This window comes from Diabrotica virgifera, chromosome 5, assembly GCF_917563875.1.
Source record: "Diabrotica virgifera virgifera chromosome 5, PGI_DIABVI_V3a".
Taxonomy (NCBI): Eukaryota; Metazoa; Arthropoda; class Insecta; order Coleoptera; family Chrysomelidae; genus Diabrotica; species Diabrotica virgifera.
The window spans coordinates 139,116,747-139,123,984 of record NC_065447.1 but is presented as its reverse complement, the minus strand read 5'-3'; the positions used below and the strand labels follow the sequence as shown (position 1 = coordinate 139,123,984).

Sequence of the window (7,238 nt, the reverse complement as noted above, 5' to 3'; positions counted from 1 at the left end):
TATAATTATGAGATTAGTTAGTCAATTAACATAACAATTATTAACATAATTGATTAAGTAATTTCATTATTGTAATAAATTACGTTTTCAGCAACCCAAACAAAGTTGACATTGACAGTTGTTGACAGTAATTAAATATTTGATAATGATCATTGCTGATTAGCGTTCGAAAAACCGGCCCTTAGGGCCGGTTGTTCGAACGCTAATCAACAATGATCATTATCAAATAATTAATTACTGTCAATGTCAATTGTTAAAACATAATTAATTACAATTCTGAGACTATAATCAATTAAAATAACAATAATTATTAACATAATTAATAATAAATCTTATAATTGTTATTAATTATGTTTTCAGCAACCCAAACAAAGTTGACATTGACAGTTTTGGTGACAGTAATTAAATATTTAATAATGATCATTGTTGATTAGCGTTCGAACAACCGTTACACTCAAAAGTGTAACACTAAAAAACAAAGGAACAGACCTAAAGTCACAGAATTCGCAAAATTTATTTCCGATAGAGGACGCTGAAAATCCCAAAGATGGACGATAACTAAAGGAAAATAATAAATTTGTCATTTGATTTCGAAGCCGTTAAGGCTAATTTTCACAGATCCGATATCCGAAGACACGAAATACGAATTTTTTTCGTACGATTATACGATTATATTTGATTGTCGTATCCGAAATTTTTTGACATTTGTGTAATATGTCAGATTATTCCATGGATTGATATTTGATACAAATGTTTGCTGTTGGATATGGAACAGGAACAGATAGATAGTTTTATTTCGATTTTATTCTTATTATTGTTTGGATCATCATGGATTCGTCAAATTATCTGTTTGAAGAGGATAAAAATGTGAGTTATTGTTAGAAGTACCATCGCATCCATTTATAATTAACTGTTTTTAATGGGAAATAAGACACAATTTAACTAAAAAATAAAATCATTTTTTTTTTTATTAAAATTGTGGCTTATTTCTCATTAAAAATAGTTAATTACAAAAATGCCACAAGAAAATAGTTTCAGACCAACATCCATTTATAATTACGATTTTGTTGTTCCATTTCAATATATCAAAAACATAAACACTTCACAAGTTCAAGACGTTCAAGATAGAATGTCAACAGTGTCAAAATTCATCCGATTTTGTGCAAAAGTTAAAATAATTTTAACTTCTTCCGATGACTTTTTAATTTCGTACGAAAACCCAACTGTCACCTTTCAGCCAATGAAATTCTCTGAAATTTCTATCGTATCATCGTACCGTCGGACATCGGATCTGTGAAAATCCACCTTAAAGGTGGAAAAAGTCATCGGAAGAAGTTAAAATTATTTTAACTTTTGCACGAAATCGGATGAATTTTGACACTGTTGACATTCTATCTTGAACGTCTTGAACTTGTGAAGTGTTTATGTTTTTGATATATTGAAATGGAACAACAAAATCGTAATTATAAATGGATGTTGGTCTGAAACTATTTTCTTGTGGCATTTTTGTAATTAACTATTTTTAATGAGAAATAAGCCACAATTTTAATAAAAAAAATGATTTTATTTTTTAGTAAAATTGTGGCTTATTTCCCATTAAAAACAGTTAATTATAAATGGATGCGATGGTACTTCTAACAATAACTCACATTTTTATCCTCTTCAAACAGATAATTTGACGAATCCATGATGATCCAAACAATAATAAGAATAAAATCGAAATAAAACTATCTATCTGTTCCTGTTCAATAGGGCTTTTCATCGATTGTCATTTGTTTCGAGCTTCTGTCATGTGTCACATAATATTAATATATCTACGTCATACGTCTTTGGTTTGTATTATTGTATATACCAATAACGTATGTCGTAGATATATTAATATTATGTGACACATGACAGAAGCTCGAAACAAATGACTGTGAATGAAAAGCCCTATATCCAACAGCAAACATTTGTATCAAATATCAATCCATGGAATAATCTGACATATTACACAAATGTCAAAAAATTTCGGATACGACAATCAAATATAATCGTACGAAAAAAATTCGTATTTCGTGTCTTCGGATATCGGATCTGTGAAAATTAGCCTTTTAAACGTTGAATAAACAAATACTATTGACTGTAATACGTCCAACTCCCACATAAATCTTGAAGCCCTTTGCACTAGCGCCACTGTCGGCTTGCGGTGAAACTACGTTGTGACATAAACACTTGTTGTTTGACGTAAACACTCAAATTTAATTTTATAAATTTTTGAATAACAAGCGAATTTTGCAAAATTAAATTAAAATAAAAATAGTTCAAACACTTCTACAAAAACAATAATAAAGCAATTTTATAAATGTAAGGTTAGATTGCTCTGGTTATAACCGTAGACCGCCTAGATGGCGTTATTTTTTTGCTTCCTCAAATGTAATGGGAAATGTCAAGAGTTGTATGTATTAATTAAGGCCGCGTCCCACCATCAAATAATTTGATTAAACTGGTTTGAGCAAACTGAAAGTGACAGTTAGTGACGTCACATCCTGAAGGCCGCGTCACACCATCAAATAATTTGATCAAACCATAGAGTTAAATATTAGCATAGAGAGAGTGTCATTCAGAGCGAAGTGACGACACCATCTTTTTTATTTGGATTAGTGCTCTTTCACTCTTACGCATAGTAAAGCTGCTACAGTTATCCTCCTCTTCCGTGCCTATATTCACACTGAATGTCATTATAGATTCTCGATACAAATGTGTTAGAAGGAGATGCAGCAAACCAGTCCCCTGAGATCTTGTCGTCAGGAAGCGCGGAAGGTAGGCTCCCTCTATGTTAATATACCTCTATGGATCAAACTGGTTTGAGCAAACTGAAAGTGACAGTTAGTGACGTCACATCCTGAGTGTTCATTGTGGATAATAGAGAGTTATTAGAAAGATATCGAAACCCTATTTAACATCGTCCTTTAATAAAAGATCCTTTATTTTGACATAAATAACCATGCTTATATGTCAAAAGTGTCAAAATAAAGGATCTTTTATTACCAAACGACGGTTTCGATATCTGTCTATAGGGCTTTTGATTCACAGTCATTTGTTTCGAGCTTCTGTCATGTGTCACATAATATTAATATATCTACGACATACGTTATTGGTATATACAATAATACAAACCAAAGACGTATGACGTAGATATATTAATATTATGTGACACATGACAGAAGCTCGAAACAAATGACAATCGATGAAAAGCCCTATTGCCAACGTCTTTTAAGAGGAAGAGCTAAAGTTCTTATGGAAATCCATTGTTGCCACATCTTCAAATATGAGAAGAGACGTCTATCAATTGGGCATTCCAAATCACGTGATATAATATGGCTGCTGGATGGCGAAACTGTCATCCATAGGCGTATCCAATGTTTAAACCACTTCATATTTAATTTGCTATCGCAATTTCACAAATTTCGCTACACAATTAACAAAAAAACAAAACCAAACAGGATATTCTTTACAAATTTGTCAATATTCAATGTAAACATTAGATACGCCATGACCACCCCCCTTAACTATGTCTATCGCCATGTCAGTTTAGCCATCCACCGGCCACCACTGACAGTTCATTGGAATCCCTAATTAGGGAGGGATTCCAATGAACTGTCAGTGGTGGCCGGTGGATGGCTAAACTGACATGGCCATAGACATAGTTAAGGGGGGTGGTCATGGCGTATCTAATGTTTACCTTGAATATTGACAAATTTGTAAAGAATATCCGGACTTCATTAAATTGGATGGTCCGAGAAGTTAGCCACATTAGATTTTCATAGAACGTTGAATTGAAGTTTGACAGTGTTGCCATGTGATTATAATGTATATAATGTATAATATGTTGCACGCTTCAAATATACAGAGAAAGCTTTGAAAACTATCTTTTTTACATTATTTTGTGGATTTTGCTATTTTTTAATGTATGTAAAATACGAACGAATAAATATTTGTTGTTTGTTTTGATATTAATTGCAGTTAATTATTAGAAATTGTTTTGTGGCAATTGTCCTGATAGGTTACTGAGTAGATTTGGCAATAAAGTGAGAACGTTTAAATTTGCGTTTGCCAGATTGCACAGATGTTCCGCAGATATGCATTTTATGACTTTCTTTTTATTATATTATATTTCTTTTTATTATTTGAAATGAATGTACCTGAAATGCTTTTAGTTACTGAAAAGTGTTTACTTCGTCAGTACGTTATTTTTGTGTTCATTTTGTATTTTTTAAAATATTAAAATGCCTACAACTATTGTAGCACGTGAAAGACTTTGGAACATATCGCAAATGTGGGAAGAGCGATTCACTTTAGATTCACATATATTTCTTTTAATTAATTATTAATGTTCTGACAGTTTTATGTAAATTATTTTTATACTTATTACAAATAGCAATTTTTTTAATTTCTGCGTTTGTCGGTTTGATAAATAAAACACATTATTATCGCGATATTTGTCATTTCAAATAAGTACTTTAATTAATAATAATAAACATTACATTATAATACACAACACTAATTTACATTTGTTACCAGGTTGACGTTTTGTTATGGAATTATAATACATATTATATATTTATACAAAAAAAATATATACCTACCCTTTACCCATATAAATAGTTACCACTTCCATTTTAGACAAATTATATATTTTTCCTATAATAGTACTGTGGACTTGTATGTTGTATATCTGTATTTTTAGTTGCATATAGCCTGGAGCCTGTATCACAGCTTTATTATTTCTGTGGACTTGTATATCTGTATTTTCAGTTGTATATATTCTGGAGTCTCTTATTATCACAGCTTTTTAATATTTTTGTCTTTAATGAATGTTAGAGTTTTTTCGATTGCTATAAGTTCAACTGAAAAGATGCTATGTAATAATATTACTAGATAATCTGTAATTATTGTATTGGCGACTTTATTATTTACACAAATCTTATTTTTATATAGATAATAAATAAAGTATATAGTAAAATCTTAAAACAGCAGAATTTTACTTACTTTGCACTTTATTTTACAAATTTCATTTTCATATAGATTATAATAAACAAAAAATATATAGTAAAATCTTGAAGCAGCAGAATTTTACTTATTTTACACTTTTTAACTTTATTATTGATACTAAAATCTTGGTATTTCGAGATAATTAGAGAACATTAAAAATTTAAAAAAATTTGTCGTTATTTTATCTACATAGTTAATGTTTTACATTTATTGTCAATAAATAAATTAATAAAAACATATCACATGCTCTTTCCCGATTTATTCTAAGAACACATGGCAACACTGTTAGGCCTTCATTTCCTTGTATCTGTAGCTAACTTCTCGGACCCCGCAATTTAATGAAGTCCGAATATCCTATTTGGTTTTGTTTTTTTTTGTTAATTGTGTAGCGAAATTTGTGAAATTGTGATAGCAAATTAAATATGAAGTGGTTTAAACATTGGATACGCCTATGGATGACAGTTTCGCCATCCAGCAGCCATATTATATCACGTGATTTGGAATGCCTAATTGTCATTGGGTGCATTCAGCAGACGCAATCGCTAACTAATCGATTAGTAATCGATTTGTGATTTACATGCTGAATGTCACAATTTATGTGGCATTCAGCAGAAAATCACTAATCGATTAGTTAGCGATTGTGTCTGCTGAATGCACCCATTGTCTGATGATCTTATGTTTGATTATGTTGTTGTTGTTCGTTGTTGACATTCTAACTTTTGATAGGATAATAAGGATATTTTAAACACATTTTAAAAGAAAAAGAACCTTAGTAGTCAGTAGAAAGGAAAGTAATTTTATATTCCAACCGTATTATTACTTCTGAAATATTATCATCTTGTGGGAAAACCGCAGTGATTGTGCCTTCAAACGGGCAATTTGAAAGGACAACCCCAACAAAAACCATTATATGTAATTGTAAATTGAAATGATTGATAATAAAAATGTTTGTACATATGTAATTGTACATGTAAAGCTGGAAATTCAGGTAAATGCAAACATATAATTGGCACATTACTATATATTTTTCGATAAGTGATTACATAATGGTTTGATAAAAGAACCATTTCGCTGCAACTTTGTTTATAATTCTTTTTTATTGCTTACAGGCATACCATTGAAAATTTGAAAAAATTAAGCACCACAGACATCAAACAACAGTGGGGATAATTAACAAAACAATAATACAACATAGTCAACAATAAAGTCCTACCAGTCTGCTGATAAATGGGCTAGTGATATTGTACTAAATTATGATTTAGCTCTATTTTACTCAAATAATGTTGAAGTAAGCTACAGTAACTCTGTTGAAATGTCTTTAGCTATGCTAAACCAAACTGTAGAAGCATGGAAAAAGCTGACGTGACTGCAAGTAACTGGGACAATTTATTGCCATTTATTTACTTATGATAAAAATAAAAGCCCAAGTTGGCCACTTAAAGTCGACCAATTGTATAGTTCCAATTTTAAAGAAAATACTGTACCCTTCCGTGGGAAACAATTATGAATCAGTTGCTTTAAATATGTATGAAAAAATAACTCGACTGGCAGTGTCAATGGAATTGTTTCCGGAAAATGTCTAGAAATAAACTGTCCTCTGGCAGGTAAAACAAAGTCTGTGCAATCAATTTTACGTGACCTTAAATATTTATGCATAATTGAGGGAAAACAATATTATGTTAAAGAAAAATCATATGTATTTATTGACAAGTGCAATTGCTACTTACAGGACTACAAATATGTTATTTTGTAGTGTTTTGTCCATTTGATAAGTCCACACTTCTTATTAAAGTACCATTTAATGATGAATTTATACAAGAAATGTTAAAAATTTTGGTAGAGGTATATTTTTACAATGTATTATCAGTTTTATTCCAATTATATAAGTAAAAAACTTGTTTTAAAAGATTGTTTTATTTCTTATAGGTACTTTTACTTGAAAATAATATTCACACTGGACTACACTCATATCATCTGTGAATTCAGATAATATATACAGTAGAACCCTGATTATCCGTGCTATGGTTTTCTATTACTGAAGTTGCATTTTTAAGGTTTTATCAAAATAGAGTCACCTTAATTCACTCGACGGAAACTCTAAGCCAAGAAGAAGACTCGTAATGAAAGATTCATTTTTTCTATTATATTTTTATGGTTGGTACATATGTATGTATATACGTATATATGTATTATATTATTATATA

General features: G+C 30.3%; 1 long non-coding RNA gene across 1 annotated transcript; it reads left to right on the top strand.

Annotated features, from left to right (window-relative positions):
• The first annotated feature begins 5,187 nt into the window (after positions 1-5,187).
• On the top strand, positions 5,188-6,940 carry LOC126884455 (uncharacterized). Its single transcript, XR_007698047.1, has 2 exons — positions 5,188-6,022; positions 6,144-6,940. It is a non-coding gene; the product is annotated as an uncharacterized LOC126884455 (long non-coding RNA).
• Positions 6,941-7,238: the final 298 nt, after the last annotated feature.